The following is a 22427-nucleotide window of genomic DNA, read 5'->3' as shown; positions in this document are numbered from 1 at the left end:
CTACCACCCAATTCCATAGACTCCGACAGCCACCTCACTGAGAAATTCTTAAGGACTTACATGTACAACAAGGTCGTCAACGCAAAAATGGACAAGCTCTTCTCGTTAGCGGTCCCATACAAAGAAACCATCAGGGAATATATCGATAATTGGCACAAAATCTGTCAAACGATAGGGAACATGGATCTGGTAGTCACTATCAATTGATACAAGTTGGGATTGGATAGGATGAGTCATTTGTTTGTCGAGATTCATGGAAGTGTCCCTGCGACTGAAGGAGATCTTCGAGTAATCCAGCGGGAAAATCCCAAGGCCCAGACACAAAAATCTCATCGTACTAATTCGGTGGATCAAGCCAGCCGATCCAAGAGAGGAAACTCGGTGGAACGTTCCAACGAAGATAAGAGAGGACGAAGGGATGACCGGCGGCATGATGACTGAAAATTTGAAGACCAAGTTTTCACGAAGCTAAACAGCAACTACACTCACATCCTAAGGGAGATTAAGGATCGAGAAGCCTAGAGTGGCCTTGGTCCAAAGGAAAGCATCCACCCCCGTCTGAAAAGTCAAGAGACTATTGTAAGTACCACTGCTTCAACGAGCATCATACTGAAAAGTGCAAGAACCTCAAAATAATGATCCAAAAGTTGATTGACGCTGGTGACCTCAAGAAATATGTTCAGAAGGCAGAAATCGATGACAGGTAAAAACGAAGCAAGCAAGCAATCAACGGAGTCGAAGTTAAAGAGCACGAAGAATGGATGAACGCACCGATGATATTCGATGCTGATGATGTCGAAGAAGACATGGAGGACCACAACGATCCTTTAGTTCTCACGTTACCACTAGCAGGATGAAATGTCAAGAAGATTTTCATTGATGGAGGGAGTTCAGTCAACGTTCTGTTTTATGATACGTTCAAACGAATGAAATTTAATGATGATCAACCGATGTTATCTTACTATACCATTTATGGATTCAACGGCGCACCTACGAAGCCTCTAGGACACATTGTGTTAGAAGTAAAGGCAGGCCCGATGAATACCCTATTCAGTATGGTAGACACTCCTTCTCCCTACAACACCATCATCGGTCGAACATGGGTACACAAACTCAAAGGAGTAGCAGCAACATATCAACAATACCTTAGATGCCCAACACCCGAAGAGGTAATGGAAATTAAGGGAGATCAAGGGGGAGTGTTGTAGTAATATGAGTGGTTGACCACTTGAGGTGGCATTGTGCATGTACTTTTATCATCATACTTCACACATGTAATACTTTCTCTATTACCACCAACACATGTAGCAACACTACTTCCTACATCTCTTCTTTGTCATGTGTACTTAAAGAGAAATAAGAGAATGAATAAAACACTCACTGATTTAATTTATTTAATTACGTGAATGGGTAAAACATTCATGCATTGCTTGGGTCCGGTCCTTCGTCATGAGTAATCATACCAATGTCCTTTTTAGCACCGAAAATATGCACACAACCAAACTATTACACAACCATAAATAAAAGAAACTAGTTATGATCGCAACATTCGAATACCAAAACTAAATATGCTAAACGGCTTTCTTAACTAGATTTTTTTTTAATAAGTAAAGAAGTTTTATTAGAGAAGGAGGAATGTACAAAAATCTACCAAAAATAGACTAAAACAAACAAACAACTAACGAGAAAATACGAGAAATTAGTTTCCCAATTTGAAACAACATAAGAAGCATCCATAGGTAGAACCCATCCTTTTATTTCTTTGCACTTCTTAAAACTAGCTTGAACATACATTTAATTTTCTTTGAGCACGTTGTGTTCTTCCTCGTCGTGTTTCCTTTATACACATTACCCTTCCCCTTGTGACTAACATCCGGATCTCCACTTCTCTCAAAAATAATTTCAAAACGAGTTTTGCTTTCCTTTCCATTCAAAACTAATACGTGCATGGCTTTCTTGGCATGTTCTCTAACCCAATTCTTCGCATCAATAGGTAAGTCAAATACCAACTCATTGACATAGTGATGGGATGTATCTTCGAACAACATATCGAACGGAGAACGTTGATCATCCATTGGTATAGGTTAGCGTTCAATCTACAAGAAATTGAAAAAATCGAACACAAAGTTCAGTTAAGCAGTTTTGCAAACCAACCGAAGTTAGCAGTTTGCTTAAAAATATTTTTGTACGTGAAGTTCCGCTGGGAACTTGGTTGGGTTAAAGTTTGCGAACCAACCAAACTTCGTACACCCGGTAAAATATTAATTTTACGTAAAGTTCGGTAAGAAATTTTTATAGGTTATAGTTCGCGAACCATCCGAACTTCATACACTTGGTAAAATCTTAATTATACGTAAAGTTCGATTAGATATTTGGTTGCGAACCAACCGAACTTCTAGACCCTAAAGTTCGGCAACACTGCAGCAAACCGAACATAACTCTGTAAATCCTATAAACAAAGTTCGGTAACACGTTTGTTAACCGAAAAACTAAAAACCTCCATTAAGAGCGAGTTCGGTTAATTACCTGTGTCTTTAGAAAATGTAATCGAACTACACTTTCAGATGTGTTAGGTTACCGGTTATTCACATAAGGTAACCGAACTCCTTTGACCTAGGCCAAATCCACTTAAACTTTTTACATTTTTTTTGAAATTTTGGATCAATTCAACCAACATTATCTATGTTTGAAGCACACCTGGGTAGCCAAATACTCTTCCTCCGGTTTAGGTTGGTAAAATCCATCGTCTTCATCTTGAGATTGAGTTTGAGGAAGAATACAATTACTATCTAAGAAATAACTCATATCCTGATCATTGTGAAGATTAACGAATACTCTAGGAGGGGAAGGAGATGAAAATTCAAATGAGCTATCATCACTTGAATACTCAAGCTTAGTGAACTCATTTTTTTTCCATGTTTTTCTTCTTCATCTTCTCTAACTTTACTCTCTCAATGATTCTACATCTTTTTTAAAAAAAAAACATTTGATTTTTTAATCTCACTAATTATCTTTAACTTAATCATTTCACTAATCATTACACTAACTATTATTAACACTAACTAATCCTTTCTCAAAATTAATCAGGAGGGTAATTTAGGTATTAATATAAATATCTAGATAAGGAGTGACATAGATTTACTTCTAATGTCTTACCCAAAAGAAAACAGTGGTCCCACAAAAGTTTGGCAAATATGTGGCATCATAATAAGTTTGGCAAATATGTGGCATCATAATAACTTTTCAAGTTCAGGGAATTATATTTGGGGCTTAATCCCTACGGGTATTATCAACACCATTTGGAGGGAAAGGAATTGCAGACGTTATGAAGAGAATTATCTTTATAAAATGGATGATGACCTGATTCAAGAAGTTAAATCTTCTGTGTTATCTTGGGCAGCAGCAGAAGGTCACCGTGTCCATTTGAACTTTTCACATTTTGTGCTCTCTACATGGGACTCAATCTTTTTGTAACCTTTAGTTTTGATTTTTTGGCCTTCTTCTACTTCTGGTAGATTTGTTGTACATTTTTTATCCTTCAATAAATCTTCTCTTCTTATAAAAAAAAGGAATATTATTTTGCTTATCATACCTCCGGTAATGAGAAAATAAAATGATACCATCTTCTGTCTAGATAGGGTGACATCGAGTAGGATCAAGATTTTCAAATTGTGGTATTACGGGTTGCCAAACCATTACCGATGTATAAGATTTGGAAAGAAGGTATGAAGGAATCCATTTGCTTCCGTTATGGGATGAAGGAGGAAGAAATGAGTGTGATTCTTTGGAAAATATGTTAATGCTCAAAGTATTTCTCTTTGCAGAGGCTGGTTCAGATGGAGTCTGACTGATCATTCAGATTCCGTATTCTTTTCATGAGCAAGGTTTTTTTATGATTGTTGTTTTTGCCCCCTGCATATTTTGGTTTTGTTGATTTGTCCCAACCTAAAGGATGTATATTTTTAACGGAGGAATCATGTCCCAAAAAAAAGTTCCCGGTGATACAATTTATGTGTTTGTGCATATGGGTGGGGAAAAGCTGTGTTTGTATAAGGTAATTGGAGAGTAGAAGAGCACTAACCTCCCCACAGGCTAAGGAAGTTTGTCGTCCACCCCTTTGTCGTTCGTGCGGTACGTTGAAGTGTGACGATGTGACAAGAGGTTCTCCCTTGCTTGAGGTCACCCTCGGATATATAGGCTGGATCGAAGCGGTTGCCATGGTAAAGAATTGATGTAAATTGTCCACCTCAGTTGTTCCAGTTTTTGATGGTGCATAATTGTTAATTTTGATGTGTTTATTACCTGTACCGATACTGAGATATATGACTGGAGTACGATAAAAAATAATTATGAACTTATGTCCAATAGTTTGGTGGTTGACAAGCTTCTTCTCATAGAGGACGTTGGGGATCGATTAGGGGTAAAATCATGTGATAAGGATAAAATCCTACTTGTATGGATTTAGGAGCAGTAAAAGTAACCACCAATTGAAAAATACCACTCGATATATTAAAATAATAATAAAAGTAAAGGGGACAAGGATTAATTTAATAAATCTCCAAGAAATGAGCCACCGAGAGTCTTTGACCAGAACCAAGGAGGGAATATACTTATTGGCATTAATTCTTTAACCAATCCAAGATCAGAACTTGTCAAGCAAAGTCTTAAGGTTACATGCATTCTTTTAGTTGGCCTTCAGCAAAATGATACTGTCATCAGCAAACAGAGAGTGAGTGACCATAGGAGCTCCTCTAGCAATAGTAAAACCCAAAATACACTTATCTTCAATGCCAACATTAATAAGTTTAGTTAGGGTTTTTAAACAAAGTATAAACAAAAAAGGGATAAAGGATCCCCTGTCTTAGACCATTACAAGGTCTAAAACTAGAGCTAGGAGACCCGTTAATAAGCACTTGAAAGGAAACATATATAAGATATGCACTTCATGATCCATCCAATAAAGATATGGTCAAAACCATTGCATATTAAAAATATATTCGGTAAAATCTCGTCTAATACTATCATAAGCATTGTCAAATTCCAGTCTTAAGTCTATCCAACCCTTCTAACCTTTCTTAGGTTTGAAAGAATGTATGATCTCACTGCAAATGATGGAATAATCAAAGAGAGACCTACCGGGAATAAAAGCATGTTGGTTCTGAGACACAATCTTACCAATCAAAGGTCTGAATCTGTTAGTGATAATATTAGTAATAATCTTCGTTATAAAATTACACAAGCTAATGGGCATGTATTCCTTTATACAATTAGGATTACTTACCTTAGGTATCAAAGCAATGTAGGTTTTATTGAGTCTAGGAATATAGACTTTTTATCTGCTTTGTTTAATTTTGATGTAATGAGTGTTACTACACCAAAACTGATTTCTAGTTCTCTGTTTAGGTCTTGGTTTCAGGAAAGTTTATCAAAATAAAATAAAATAAACGTGCAAGAAAGGGTAAGATCTAGAAAGTCGTTTACACCTTAATTTGTTATAATTTTATGTGAAATATATATGTAATTGTAATTTTATAAGTTATATTTGAATCAACTTTTTTGCCAAAATTCACTAATTTTCTACGATGTTGTGTGTCACCCTTATTTATAGATCATATATACGTACATGTTCTTAACCCTGATGTTTGAAATTAGAAGTGTGAAATGTCCTAAACTACGAGTTTATTATTTAACAAAGCACTACTAAAGTCGCTTAAAATTTTCATAATATTTCTCGATTCTTTTACATCAACTTTCATATATATAAAATTATTATCTCCAAAGAAGATAAGAGTAATTGAAGGGATAAATTTAGTTACGGAGATATGGATTTAGTTAGGCGGTGAAAGATCTTTAATATCCATACAAATTGTAAATAGGTAAAAAAATAGGGGATCCTTGTATCTAATCCATTTTGTAAGAACAAATACATTACACATTAAGACATTGAGCCAAATGAAAGTTGCACCGACACACCAGTGAATAAGAACACTGAGCAATTAGAAACCCATTCTTTTCTCCTTTTTATGGAATGGGTAATTTCATGAACTAGCCTATTATTGTTTGCTATTTGCTTTAGGCCACCTGATATAGATGTGTAAACCATTAAGCAATGGTTTAAGATGATTAGCAAAGATTTTTAAGCTACAAATTGTTTGACTAGCTGGTCTTTTCCAAGGATCAGTGGTAGCAAAGTTTACTTTTAACTTTTCACAAAAATTAAACCATAGTTTTAGCGTGTCAACTTCGATTGTGCACGATTTTATTTGCAACTGGAAACAAAATTGGTTTAGGTCCGGTACCTAACTGTTGCAACCTAAACATTCAAATTTTTCATTAGATACTTTTTTACTAGGTTTATATGTGAGCATGTCATAGATAACCAAATATTCGTCATTCATCCAAGTCCTTAACGAAAATTTAAGAGTTTATCCGAATTCCAATGCAGTTATCTTATCGAATACGAATACTGAGAAATTGATTAATATTCTCCATGGTAATTATGTGATGACCAATAACATAAGTATATATGTTTATCGAACTACTTTAATAAGGTAAATTGACTAACTTTTTTGACATGTGTTGTTGATTTTGTTCGGAAAAAAAGAACGACAAATTCATCAAATTACAAGAAGAAGAAATGATTAAGCACACACGATCAAGTTAGATGTTTTTAGAAACAAAAAATTGATTTGGTTTTGGATAATTATGAGATACCCGTTAGTACAAGAGCGTATGTTTAATATCCATCAGATGATAATCGGATTCAAATATTTAGTAAATTTTGACGGATTCGAATATAAAATGATCACCCTCATTCGCTTAAGTAGAATTGACGTACCTATACCATTGCTTTGATTGGAGATGAATTAAAGAAAAAGAGAAATGAAAAGAACCTAAAGTCAAAATTAAACAAGTCATTTCTTTTTTTGACTAAATATACCAAAAAAATAATAATTATCCATGTACCAAGTGAATAACACTAGTTCAATTTTAATCGGTTATCGGTTTGGAATGATTTTACCCACTTAATACTAACATTTAAAAGGGTTATGATTTTATATATTGCTCAAGACCCTGACAAAAATCAACAACATGTGGAGATGATAATAGGGTCAACAATTATACATCGATAATCATATGGTAGAATAAACTAAGATAAAAAGTGTACTTTTTTATAGCGTGTTTGGATGACAATTAGAAGTTACTTTTTGATTTCTAGAAGTCAAAAAACAAGTAGTCAGTTTGTGTATAAAATTTTAGAATGACTTCTGGAAGCAAAAAACAAGAGCGAAGCGAATGGGAGATTCCCTACTGCGAGAGGGATGCCTCGCGAGCGGGGCTTCTAGAGATGAGTTTGGCGAACTTTTTGTGAAATAGAAGTCAGAAGAAGATTTTATCCGAACGCGCTATTTATTTTTTGAAAAAATATCTGATAATTATTCGGGCACTCGACCGATACTCTATTACACGTCAACAACATACACCGTAATAAACTAGAAATAATGATCTACTTTTTGGATTCAAATCGAAATTTAATTTGATAATTACACAAGTTCTCGATATTCACAAATACCCAATTACACATGTTGATTGCATTCTAGAAAGTTCGTTTTGCTGACATCCATACACGTCGATAAACTAGAGAAAAAAGGGTTTATTAGCTCTTGGGATACACCAACAATGCGAATTTATAAGAATAATCTGGCGGTGACATATCAAGAGAAAAATTCATAATAAAATATAAACTAACATAAAGTATCACAAGGTTTAGTAGAAAATACAGTAAACTACTACTACTACTTACAGTTAGGTATGCTTTTGGATCTCCGAAGATAATGGAATATACACTCGAGTTTAGTTTATAACTATGGAAAGATCATATTGAAAATATGCAGATATTTATTCATTATTTTCAGAACATTCTAGGGGCTTGAAGACTAAATTTGAGGTTAAGAATTATTAAAAATATAAGGATGTTATAATAATTTCAGAATTTTATGCGGATCTACGCCCCTACATCCCCTCATTGGATTCTCATGTTTACTACCAAAATATAAATCGATAATTTACGAGTACTCGATAATTTACGAGTACTCGATATTTACGTGTACCCAATTACACATCTAAATCCATAGTATTGTATTAAATTAACTATGGATAAAAACTTTACTCATTTGGTTCACGGAAATAAAATTCGATAATTTTTTTATCTGTAGGTATTTAATTAAACATCGACACCTTACAATAGAATGCATGCATGTACTTGATATTAATTAAGTGTTTATTATTAAGATTAGCATCACAATTTTGGAATTCTTGGGTTACGGTTTTAAAGATGAATAGATACAGAGGAGGAGGAGGTGAATCAGACGCTTACGATAGAAGAATGCCTCCTAATTTTTGACCTGGGTTTTCTTCTACTCGTGGTGGTGGTCGAAGTACCAATTTCCATAGTCCTCCTCATCATCCTTCTTCCAATCATACTCACGACGGTGGTGGTCGGAGTAACAATTTTCATAGTCCACCTCCTTCTAATCGGGGTGGTCCGAGTAGTAATTTTCACAGTCCTCCTCCTTCTAATCATACCCAAGGTGGTGGTGGTGGTGATGGTGTAAGTGGTTTTGGTGGTGCTTGGAGCAGCAATTTTCATAGTCCGCCTCCTTCTAACAATTCCTATGGTGGTGGTGATACTCGGAGCAGCAATTTTCATAGTCCGCCACCTTCTAATCCTTCCGATGGTGGTGGTGGTGGAAGTGGGTCCAGTGGTGGTGCTGGATTTAAACCAATGGGTGGTGCTGCAAGTAGCTTTAACGGTGGTGGGAGTCATGGGATGCCAATTTCTTGTCAGAAAAGAGGGTTTCCCTTTTCTCCCAGAGGAGGGTCTCCACCAGGTGAAATATTTGTTAAGGCATATAAACCGTGTGACACATAACACACGGTTTCACTTTAGGAAATTGTTTAAAATAAGACTTGTATTTTAAGAAATTGTTTTAGGTTAGGAAACTATTTTCCTTGTAGTCCAAGACAAACTTTGTATATATATATATATATATGCTTTGTAAAACTAATTTATTATGTCAATCAATTAATAAAAAGAAGTCTTCGTTAAGTTTTGTTCTTCTCTTCTTTTAGTTCTAAATTAAATCAAAACTAAAACCCTAGTTGTTTTAACTTGGTATCAGCCTAGTCGATTCTATGTCTTCCGCTGCCTCTACTTCTTCTATTCTTTCAACCGTGCTTCATTCTTCTAAATCAATGATGGCTTCTCTATATTTTCCCAATCTCATCACATCATTACTGTCAAACTTGATGACACAAATTATTCTCTTTGGCGTGCTCAGCTTCTCCCATATCTTCAAGGTTATGAACTCGATAGTTTTGTTACTGGTGACAATCCGTGTCCTTCTCCAACTCTTCCCGAAAGTGATTTACCTAATCCGGCATATGTGTCTTGGTTAAAAAAAGAATGAATTCTTCTTGGCTGGATTTTCTCCTCGCTAACTCCCGCTATTCTTCGTCAAGTTCATCGTCTCACAAGTTCTCGTGCTGTTTGGTCGTCACTTGAATCGCTTTTTTCTTCAAAGTCTGATGCCCATATTCATCATCTACAATGTGAGATTCGTTCTTTACGCAAAGGATCTCTTTCCATGAGAGATTACATTGACCGAGATCGCAACATCGTTGACAATCTTGCTGCTACTGATACTATCGTTACTGAGCCTGAGTTACGTAATTGCATCCTTGCTGGTTTGGATACTTCTTATGATGCCATTGTTACTTCTCTTACAACTTCTATGGGAGAAATGAAACTTGAAGATTTCATCACCTATCTACTCAAGTTCGAACTCCGGTTAACCAATCACGGTAAACTCTTCACTCCACTCCTGTTGCAAACACTGCAGCACACCCTTCCTTCTCTTCTTCTTTGTACGACCCAACTGCTCTAAGATCTTCTCCAAGCCCAGCAAGACCATCTGTTCCACGCTCGTCCAGTTTTCCTTCCCGACCCAACTACGCCGCTTCGTCCAGCCCAAATCATTCCCAGTTTCCGTATGTTCGTTCCAGCCCAGCTCCGTCTCCCATTCCTGGTTCGTATAACTCTTCAAGTTCACGCTCAGACAATCGTCTTCCTTGTCAGTTGTGTGGTCGTAAGAACCACGAAGCCAATGACTGCTGGAATCGCTTTGATCGCACTTTCCATCATCCTCGTCGTCAACCACCAACATCTACTCCTCGTGCTTATGCTGCTCACACTAATTCGCTATCTTCCTCTTCTTGGATCCCTGATAGTGGTGCTACAGATCACATCACCGATGATTTTTCTCGTCTTCAATTTCCTACTGAGTATACTGGTCCTAAACAAATAAGAATGGGTAATGGTTCTTCTATACCAATTTCTAATGTTGGTTCTTCTATTTTGGGCACTCCCAACCGTAAGTTGCAACTTCGTAATGTTCTCTTCACACCTAAAATATCTCATAATCTCTTATCTATTTCTCGTTTCACTACTGATAACAACGTCTTATTTGAATTTCATCCAAATTTTTGTCTTGTGAAGGATCGGTGTACCGGGAAGGTTCTTATTCGAGGGATTAGGAAAGGTGGTCTCTATCAAATTGATTCTTCGTCTAATCATCCTCAAGCTTGCATAGGTGAACGTGCTAGTCTACATGCCTGGTATGCTAGAATGGGTCATCCAATGATGCGTATAGTTCGCAAAGTTATTTCTCAATTTTCTCTTCCAGTTTCTAATCAAACTATTAGTTTTTGCTCTTTCTGTCACGAGCATAGGAGTCATAAGTTACCTTTTCCTACCAGTAATACTGTTTATTTGCATCCATTAGATTTAATTCTCTCCGATGTGTGGGGACCCTCTCATATTTTATCAAATGAAGGATATAAATACTATGTTATATTCATTGATGCATATAGTCGTTTTACTTGGATGTTTCCTATGTCTCAAAAGTATGATGTTTTCTCTATATTTTTGTTGTTTAAAAAAAATGTTGAAAATCTCTTTGGTCGTAAGATAAAAAAATTTCAAACTGATAATGCGGCTGAGTATCGCAAACTCACTCCACATCTCCAAAATCTTGGTATTTTTCATCGTTTTTCTTGTCCTCATACTTCTGATTAAAATGGTTTAGTTGAACGTCGTCATCGTCATATTCGTGAAACTGGTCTTACTATTCTAAATATGGCTTCTGTTCCGTCCACTTATTGGTATGACTCCTTTTACACTGCGTGTTATTTGATGAATCGTGTTCCTTCGATTTCCGTTAATAATTCTTCTCCGTATGAAGCTCTTTTTGGTGTTCCACCTGATTACACTTCTCTTCGTGTTTTTGGTTGTCTATGCTTTCCTCACTTACGTCCTTATCGATCTCATAAATTGGAGGCTCAGTCTTATCCTTGTGTTTTTCTCGGATATAGTCTGTCTCATAAAGGTTATAAGTGTCTTCATGTTCCTACGGGTCGAATGTACATCAGTCGACATGTTCAATTTGATGAGAATACCTATCCGTTCGCCTCCTCTTCGCCTTCGCCGTCATCGACTTCTTCACAGGTAATTCCATCCTTACCCGTTACTATGCCATCTTTGGAATCTGTTTATCCGCAGCTACAAGCACCATTGCCAGTACTACCTACGGCAACAGTGCACCCTCCAGCTTCGTGTCCAGAATCTCCAATATCAGTTACTGTTCCATCCCATCTTTCCGCGTCTACTCCTGCTCAAGCCTATTCTCCAGTGTCTGCTACTGTTTCTGCTCAAGCCCATCCTCCAGCATCTGCTACTGTTCCTGTTCCAGCCCATTATCCAGCGTCCACTTCTGCTCCTTAGGGGTGTGCAACGGACGGACGGTTGCGGATTAGGGGTCACCCGTAACCAAACCGTCAAAATTGCGGATTTGAAAAATGGAACCGTAACCGGTCCAATCACCCGCGGATTTAACCTCTGCGGATCAACGGATTATACGGGCCGGTTGCGGATTAACCGCGGATTTGTTAGGCCAAGCCCACTAACTTTAGAGCAGAAAATGTTCCATTTCGATGTAATGGTTGAAACGAACACAAACAATCGTCCAACTGATGATGATGCATGCCACATTGTTACCTCAACGGGACAACTATCAGTTTAGCTTTTGGATGTGAACTATGAAACTAGTTGAGGGTCCTAGCCCATTACGAGCTCAGTTCAGTCTATAACTTCATAATTCATACTAGTTTTGTAACTTGTTTCTCTTGTTTATATTATATGTCCAGGGAATGGTTCTGTTATGCCTAACAGCGTCCATACGCTCTCTTAGGCCTGCACAGTGTGTGAACTGTGATTCTGTGAACGGATCACTGACAACATCAACTTGCCAAACACCATCTACCATTCAGTATTCAGTTAGTTAACTTAGTTTTGATTCTATTTGTTGGGCCTAAATTCAGTTAGTGTTTTAAGGACTTTACTTCTATCTCTTTGGGCCTAAATTCATTTAGTTAACTAAGTGATCAAAGAACTTCACTTCTTTCTCTTTGGGCCTAGGTTCATACTTTAAGAAAACTTTGCTTCTTTCTACGGTTGCGGTAATCCGCGGTTTTCAAATGACAACCGCAACCGCATCCGCACCACATGCGGATTTGAGAATCACACCCGTGTTCGTCCCATACGTCTTGCGGTTTGGGTGAAATCCGCAATTTTGCGGACGGATACGGGTTAAATCCGCGGTTCCGGTTTTTATGCTCACCCTACTGCTCCTGCTCAATCCCTTCTTCCATTGTCTGTTTCTAATCCCTCTCAAGCCCATATTCCATCGTCACCTTCAGTTTCCACTCCAGCCCATGATCAAGCCCATCTTTCTCCTTCATCAATTCCAACCTGTGTTTTACGATATCAGACTCAGTTCCGGTTTCGTCCGCACCAACAGCAACGTCCTTGTAGCTCCCAGCTTCCACTCAGTCAACAACATTGTTTGATCATGTGACATCTATTTCCCATCCAATGGTTACGAGAGCAAGGATGGTATCTTTAAACCGAATCATAGGTATGCTCTTATCTGTGACTCTGATATTGAACCTACTTGTATCTCTCAGGCTCATAAGGATCCTCAAATGCGTACTTCTTCTGACGATGAAATCAATGCTTTACTTCGGAATGGTACTTGGTCATTAGTTCCATATCATCCTTCCATGAATGTTATTGGTTGTAAATGGGTTTTTCAAATCAAACGTAATCCTGATGGTACAATTGCGCGTCGTAAGTCTCGTTTGGTTGCAAAAGGATACAATCAACAAGAAGGGATTGATTACTCTGAAACGTTTAGTCCGGTTGTCAAACCGTGTACTATACGAATTATTCTTACGTTATACTTGTCTTCCAATTGACCCATTCATCAACTTGATCTTAATGCTTTTCTTCATGGAGAACTTCAAGAAACGGTGCAGAATGTTGCAAGTTACATCGTTCTCTATGTGGACTTATACAGGCTCCTCGTGCGTGGTACCACAGACTTAGTCATTTTTTGTTACAAATTGGATTTATAACTTCCAAGTGTGATACATCCTTGTTTATTTCTAAAGGTGCTCATGGTGTTATCTTCTTATTGGTCTATGTGGATGATATTATTGTCACTGGTTCCAGTACTACAGGTATTACTTATATTCTTACTTGTTTACAGAAAGAATTTGCAATTAAAGATCTTGGTCAATTATCGTATTTTTTGGGCATCGAGGCTTTACGTACTTCTTTGGGGTTATTTCTTTCTCAACAACGTTATGCTCATGATCTTCTTATTTCGGCTAAAATGGATGGAGTCAAACCCATCACTACTCCACTAAGCACTTCTGGTGATATTTCTTCTGATCGTAGTATTTTATTAACCGATGCCACTGAATATCGTAGCATTGTTGGAGCCTTACAGTATCTGACATTTACTCGTCCAGATCTTGCCTTTGCTGTGAATAAAGTTTGTCAGTTTATGCATGATCCTACGGAATATCACTGGGTTTAGTCAAGCGCATACTTCGTTATCTTAAAGAAAAGTCTACTTTTGGTATTCTTCTTCGTTCGTCTCCTTCTCTAGAATTGTCTTTCAATGCATATACTGATTCAAATTGGGCTGGCTCTCTTGAAGATCGACGTTCAACTAGTGGTTATTGTGTATTTTTGGGTGATAACATTATTTCTTGGAGTGCTCGTAAACAGAAAACCTTGTCACGTTCTAGTACTGAAGCAGAATATAGGGGTCTTGCAATTACTTCTGCTGAAATTATGTGGATTCAATCACTTCTTTCAGAACTAAGTGTTTCTACACAATCACCTCCGGTTTTATGGTGTGATAATCTTGGTGCTACTTATCTTACTGTTAATCCTATATTTCATGCTAGAACGAAACATATTGAGATTGACTATCATTTTGTACTTGATCAAGGTGCTTTGAAACTTCTTGATGTCAGATTTGTATCTTCTAAAGATCAAATTGCGGATATCTTCACCAAACCTCTGTCTAAAGATCGATTTTCTCTACTAAGATTCAAGCTAACGGTTCAAGATCACCCGTTACGCTTGCGGGAGGGTGTTAAGGCATATAAACCGTGTGACACATAACACACGATTTCACTTTAGGAAATTGTTTAAAATAAGACTTTTGTATTTTAAGAAATTGTTTTAGGTTAGGAAACTATTTTCCTTGTAGTCCAAGACAAACTTTGTATATATATATGTGCTTTGTAAAACTAATTTATTATTTCAATCAATTAATAAAAAGAAGTCTTCGTTAAGTTTTGTTCTTCTCTTCTTTTAGTTTTAAATTAAATCAAAACTAAAACCCTAGTTGTTTTAACTCTATTTCTTTCAATTTGGTGTTTGGGGGATGTTAAAGTTTGGATTTTTATGCTAATTGAGTTTTCCACAAATCTAGTTACTTGAAATTGGTTAGTTGATATGAAGCTTAGATTACTTGACGGGGATTCATTAGAAAATATAAATTTGTCAACAATAGCAACTTATATCTTGAATTGTTGAGTGCACTGTGTGATTCTTGCTTGTGTTTGAAGTCCAGAACATGTTGGTCATGAAATGGTTTTGTTTTTTCCTCTTCAGAAAACACTGATGGTGCTGCGTTTGCCAAGCTTTTCGTTGGATCTGTTCCTAGGACTTCAACTGAAGAGGAAGTAAGATCCCACTCCTTTTGTTATGCCCAAAGCTCCAGTTTCCACCCATACCCGTTTTTAGACTAAAATTGTTTTTGTTAAGGCAAGTGCTTACGGTTTGATAATTTTCCCAGATCCGCCCTTTGTTTGAAGAGCATGGAGATGTTATTGAGGTTGCTCTGATCAAGGATAAGAGAACTGGGCAACAACAAGGTATGCAAAAATGCTATTAATTTAAGAGTTAATTGTGATTTTCATCTGTCTCTTTTCAGGTCCTTTGGGGGTGAAGGGAGCAACATTGAGCACATATTCACCTCGGTTAGGTTTTGCAACGATATTCAAGGATTTACGCTTTTGGTTACCCACCTTTCTTTTATGTCCTTACTATCAAGAAGAATGCAAGACCGTGGAAACCTACTAAAAACGGTTAAATTGGAATTTTGGAAGAGAGACAAATAAATCCTGCTCTTTTACCACTCACTGCGGCGGTGTTATTTCATTGGCATTGACCCAGCAAGTCCTTCACAATGGAGTTTGATTGTCATGTTTGTATATCATTTATCCATGTTCAACTGTTGTACAAGTCCAAACAATACACTGACGATTGCATTTGAATGGATGTTAATGAAACTTAAGAACCAAATTGTATAATCTGGAAGGTTTCTATGGCCTTGTTGTCTTGATTACTGGATTAACCCAAACTTGAATGGCTTGGATGGGGCTTATACTAGTTCAAGAGTCTTGTTATGGATAACTTAGTTATATTATGTTCCCAGCTTTATAGATTTTAGCTCATGGAGCCCTTTGGATTTTTCTTACTAATAACTCGTGAATCATATGCTTGAATACATCGTCTAGTATGAGTTACACTCTTTATTATGTTGATTCTAAAGTTTTCACTCGACAAGTGAGCGTAATGGTTAGTTCTGCAGGACATGAATAGATTAACAAGCGTGTTTGATAGTGTATTTGGACTGTACGTGTGAGTTGTCTCTGTATGTTTTGTAAATGGTGTGATTTCTGAGAGCCGAGTTGGTGTTGTTAGTGTGATCTATACTTAACAGTGAGCGATCTTTTTGGATGCATTAAGAATGAATGTGGTGAAGTTATAATTACCTTTCCTTAGGTAATGCATTCTTTCAAAGGAGTTTATACGATTAGTAATGAAGTTATGGTTGATTGTTTGGTTGAGGAGGCTTCAGTTATTATTCCTTTTTAATTTCTGTGATATGTGAATCATCAATGGACTATACCCTGTATTTTTAATTTCGGTGATATGTGAATCTTCATCTTATTAAAGTATTATATTGTTGGTGGTGGTTGGAGCATTTCTGTTCTGTGTGATGGTTTGAATGTTGTGACTACAAACTAGTGACAGATTTGACGATGCACTTGGTCACTGGAGATAAGTTTGACAGTGGAAGGTGTTTGAGAGCATAAGTGTTAGAATGGATATTATTCTTGCAGCTGAAAATTGTGAACGCTTAACAATGTGTTGTCATATAGACTTTCTATAAACTTTGATCTTCGTTTAGTTCTGAGTTCCGTGGTGTTAAGAATCTGAAATCATATTTATTTTATGTTACTTACGGACTAACCTATCAAATAGAAGTTCATTTAAAGTGATATAGGTTGGTCGGTCTAGAAATACGAGATGTTTCCGCGTTAATGCAGGAGAATAGCTAGTACAGTAGGTTAAGTTAGTGTGTATTCGTCTAGGTAATTGGTTTGTGAAGATACTTCACAGAACGGTAAGTAACTGCATTTGATATCTGGATGTGAAATAAGAAACTGCATTTGATATCTGGATGTGAACATTTATGATGGCTGGTATGTTACTGCAGAAAATTACGGTGTGAAACCCTATCTTCCTTCCTTTTTGAACGGTATATACAATGTCTGGATGATTGATGATTGATGGGATGGCGCAACTATAGTGTGTATGTGGTCTATTACAAGTTGATGTGTGGATGTGGACATCTTTTGATTGTTGGAATGGGTTTTTAGCAGAATTGTGGTGTTGAGCTCTAATTTTTCATGTGGAATGATCTATACAAGTTGATATGTGGATGTGGACATTCATAATTGTGGGAATGGTTTATTAGCATATGTGATTATGGTGTTCATCCTTTGTTTTTTACCTTTTCCTTTGTGGTTGATCGAAGTTGGATTAGTTTTAGCTTACAACAATTTCTTCACTTTGAGTTATCTGTGTGTACATTTTTAGAGCACTTTCAGTTGTCTGTGTGTACCTTTTTAGAGCACAACAGTTATGTGGTGATGTCATACTACCTAGCTGTTGGCACACTATTGATAGAAGAGTATCAATAACCTAATATTGTCAGGATGCCAACTCTTTTACTTATGCAGGATGCTGTTTCATAAAATATGCAACTTCCGAGGATGCTTTACCTGGGGTGAGTTTATTGCTTTTTTGGGTCTTAATAGTTATCTATTTTTACTCATTTTTATATCGGTGTTTCAGGGAACACCTATACAAGTTAGATATGCTGATGGAGAAAGGGAGCGCCTTGGTAATTATCTTCCTAATTCAGTTTATATATCATTCTTAGGTTGTGTTTAATTTTCTTATATTTTTTGTATTATGTTTCTGTCGTAGGTGCAGTTGAGCACAAGTTGTTTGTTGGGTCTATGAACAGACACGCTGCAGAGAAAGAAATCGAGGAGGTATGTTCCCACTCATTGAGCAGTTGTATTACTAGTCTCTACCATACACAAAATACAGTGTTACTTATTCTGGGTTTGCAAAACCTTCATCCTGTTCCACTTCAGACACTATTCTTTTTCAAAATGTTGCTTCAAAATAAATAAGTATTGTTTACCTTGGTTGGGTACGGTGCGTGTAGCTTTTACGCACTTCTTTCTGCAGATGATATGCTGTAATTGATGTCTGTAGGGTTCCATTTAGCTTTTAGTTGACATCTTTCCAATTTATAGAAATCTAATTCTTTTGTCGAAGTTATAGTACTCTTATCATATTCCACATGCCAGATTTTTGCTTCTTATGGCCGAGTTGAAGATGTTTACATTATGCGGGATGATCTAAAGCGAAGTCGTGGTAATCTCTCTCTCTCTCTCCCCCCCACCCCCTCTCTGTGTCCCATGTGTGCACACACATAGACATCATGCTTGCATATGTTTATCTGCACAGACTCTGGTCCTTTGTGCAAAGATACCAGAGGTGGATGGTTTAAGTACCTTATTCCCAACTACGATACGTGTAGGTTTGATTGCACATATGTGATAAGCATGTCTTTTACGTGTTAATGATATCCCATTGTGGTTGTTTGAACTTTTACGTGTTAATGATATCCCATTGTGGCTGTTTAAATGTATACATGCTCTAATTGTTTTTCTTTTCGTGTACATTACTGATGGGAAAATTGCTTCTTCTCATCCTTTTGTATTGGCGCAAATGCTCCAGGATGAAATTCATTCAAAAGCATGTCAAAATTTTGATGGGCGTATACTCTTTTTTCTAATAATTTTGTTACATTTTTTTGAAGGATGTGGATTTGTTAAATTTTCTCATAGAGACTTGGCAGCAGCCACTGTAAATGTGCTTAATGGAACCTATTTAATGAGAGTAAGCTTTTGATGAATAATTGAACACGAGGTCCTCTTGTCTTTCTTTCGTTTAACTTCCTTTCTTAACCTCTGTTTCCTGTTGAACAGGGTTGTGAGCAGCCACTAACAGTTCGATTTGCTGATCCTAAGAGGCCTAGGGTGGCAGATTCGAGGTATTTGATGACCCAACTTTTTTGGAATCCAGTCCCATTACTCTACGCACAGCCTTGCAAACTGATTATGGAATACATAATCTTATTCAAGTCCTTTGCTGATACTTAGATGGGTCTCCTGTTTCCTTTTTTTTTTTTTTTACCTCAGGGGAACTCCTCCATTTGGTGGTCCTGGTTTTGGTCCCCGTTCACAAGCAACATCAGGGTTTAGGTATGTTCAGCATCCAATAATAAAATCCTTCCCCCCACCCCATATTCTCTTTGTTCCATACATACTGACTTTGCCTTATTTTCTTATCTTCCCTTAATAGACCGGCATCAAATGTTGGTGACCCTATGGGTGGACGAGGACCACCTAGTTCGTGGAATCCAATTAGTCCTCAGAATGCAGGACCAACTTCTGATGCTAATGCGCATGGTTTCGATGGTCAATTGGGTGCTAGAAGTGGTGTTACGACGGTTCCATCTGCCACTGTAAGTTTTCGATCTGTGTTTTCCGTACATAATTTGGCATTGTAATATCTTGTAACAAAAGAATCCCCATCAATTACTTTGGAGCGCATCTACTCTTCTTAAGTTTTCATTTTCCTTAATTTTCTTTTTTAGAGTGGCCCGATGGGAGCCTTTGGCGGTCCTTCGAATGGTTCTCATCCACCACTTGCACCTTTACCGTCTCCAATCCCTCAACAGGTATTATTTATTGATATGTCCTTTTTTCTAATAGATATCTTATATTGTCTTTTAAAAACATCAATAAACTGTATATTGACCTTGTTCTCAGGGTTATAACCAGTCTATGCCGCAAATACCATCTGCTGGACAACAAATTTCACCTTTATCAAAGCCACTTCAATCTACTCCCGACTTGCTGCCTCCAGTACAACTACAATCGCAGAACACGCCAGTATCATCTTACTCGCAGACATTAACACAACAAGGCCAGTTACAGATTTCCAACTTTGCCATTCGACCCTCCCTTAATCAGGCATATCCGTCACAACATTCATCTGGTTCAATAGGTCAAGTGCCAGTTTCCCAGCCCCAGGTCCAGCAAAGTGCCTCTGTTGCTCCACAGCTCTTGCAACAAGGTGTCTCTGGGCCTACTGGTATTCAGCAGAAGCAACAACTGCATCAGCCTCCACACAAATCGACCTCCCAGCTATCTCAGGTCCTGTCTCAGCAAACACAAGCTTTGCAAGCTAGGTTTCAGTCGTCACAACAGGCATTCACTTGGCTACAGAAAAAGATGCATATGATGCAGCAGTCTGGTCAAAATCTAGCCAATCAGCCAAATGCCCAGGCAACTAAATTACAGGTTATTGCAGATATTGGATTTCTAAGCATCTTTTTGGTTTCTTATTTGGTTTTGTTGTCAAGTTGGGTTATACAGTTTCCTGACAAGTTTATCATGGACTGGGAAGGGTCCCCCTTAAAAGAGGGACCATGGCTTTATCTATGCCGCATAGCTTTTTTACTGTATATTTTTCGTTGCAGTCTCCATGGTCGGGAAACATTCCTCAAGGGCAGACAGTTTCCAACAGTCTTGCTACTGCAGCAGCTGCTGTGCCTGGGTCTTCAGCAACAGCCGCTACAACTCCGGCTTTAGCACCTATTATTGGGCAGGTTGCACTTCCTCCTTGTAATTGGACAGAACACACGTCCCTTAAGGATACAAGTACTATTATAACAGTGTAACAAGTGAAAGCAGGGTAAGGTTTTCTTTACTTTTCTGTTGAAACTTATTATTTTGATTTTCACATAAATGTCTCCGATATGGTTTACACCTCCAAATTCTGGAATTGATCTGGTGTCTCTGAATGTGGATTAATTTTAGTGGGAGAAGCCTGAGGAGTTGACCTTGTTTGAGCAACGACAGCAGCAAAAGTTGTCTCATCCTCAAAAACCTCCGGTTCAACAATTTCAATCTCAGGCACAATCACAGTCATAACTGCAGGTCCTATCCACCCAGCAAGGCCCTCAGTCACAACAAAGTCAGATTCAACCACAGATGCTTCACCTGTTAGTGCCCTAGTCATATGTTATTTGATTGTTGTTGTACAACATTATATTGCCTCTTAATCACTTCATGCAGATGTCATTGTAGTACAGTGGTAAAGTCGTTTGGTGATGATACCAGGTCCTGAGTTCGAAACTCGTTCGTTTCCTAGCTACATGGGCTTGTAGGTACTAGACCTCTTTGAGGTTTAAACTTTAATATAACCTTCAATTTTAAAAAAGAAAAATAAATCAATTCATAATGTGTGGATATTTTCTGTTTCAGGGGGTTTCACCAAGTCCAAATCATTCCAAGTTACGTCATTTATGTGTTAGTTGATTGTTCCAAGTATTTTGCGGCATGGAACTGCAGGAACTTGGTTATGCTCAATCCCAGGTTTCAGCCAATTCAGGTGTTGACCCTGCTCGTTTCCACCAGGTATTCGATGCTTATATGTTGGTGTTGGTATGGTAGCTAACGGCTCCTTGTTTCAGTTTCTTTGTTCTTTATCATCCACCTAATAAAAAATTGATATCTTGCTTGATCTTGCAGGGGATTCGGGCACAGGAGTGGAAGAACAAACCTACAGGTTGGCCCTTTGATGTTTTTCTATATCAATTTTTTATTTCCATGCCATACAAACCTATCAGATAGGTAGTGACGTTTGTGATGCACTTTCAGGAGCATAATTTAGAGAAGGGATCCTGAAGCAAGATGCAGCTAAAGCTTGTGTACTTGAGGGGTACTACATTGGCTCCAAGTACTTGTTATAAGCTGAATAAGACGTTTCGATTGGGATTCCTTAAATACATTGTTTACCCCATTTAGGTGAGTCCCTTGGGTAACAAATTGGTTTGGCTATGAAAGAAAAGAACTGATAAGATAGGCAAAAGAAATACAAGAAGCTACTTTGCAGTTTTCATATTAGAAACTTACATCCCCTTATGAAGACCAGATAAGCAGAATAGTTGTGCTCCTTTGCATATTTGAGTCTGAAACTGGTCCAAGAGGCTTTGACGAGTCTTTGTGAGTACATCTTCTCTCTTGAAGCTATCAAGATATGTAAGAACCCCCATAACCTTGGGCATGTCATGAACTTTCAAAAGTTCGAGGAACACGAATTTTTCCTAAAATCAACAAAAGCATACTAATTAGTTTGTTACCTTGAAGATTGAACATGCATATCAACACTTGTGTACCACAAACTCATACTAATCAGATCGTCCAACACTTGTGTATCACAAAAGTTGAAGGGCAATAAACATAGTGGTAATGGCAGACATACCATCTCAAACTCATAACCCGCATCGACGAGGAATATCACAGCATCTGCATGCTTTGCAGCGTCAATCATGCCATTGACATTATTCAGGCGCTCCACAAACTGTATCCGTCTTTTATCTCCTAAGACAAAACACATAACCAAAACATCAAGAGACTATCGACAGGAGAATAGTTTTAAGATGAAACAACAAATAAATATACCTGCTATAATTCTAATGGGCAATGTAGTACGCCTTGGGACTCGG

General features: G+C 37.5%; 1 pseudogene; it reads left to right on the top strand.

Moving 5' to 3' along the window:
* Positions 1-635: 635 nt before the first annotated feature.
* LOC113296400 lies at positions 636-20934 on the top strand (annotated as a pseudogene).
* Positions 20935-22427: the final 1493 nt, after the last annotated feature.

The sequence above is a fragment of the Papaver somniferum genome, chromosome 7 (genome assembly GCF_003573695.1).
Source record: "Papaver somniferum cultivar HN1 chromosome 7, ASM357369v1, whole genome shotgun sequence".
In the NCBI taxonomy this organism is placed as follows: Eukaryota; Viridiplantae; Streptophyta; class Magnoliopsida; order Ranunculales; family Papaveraceae; genus Papaver; species Papaver somniferum.
Note: the sequence above shows the minus strand (reverse complement) of the source record. Positions and strands in the feature narration are given on the sequence as shown.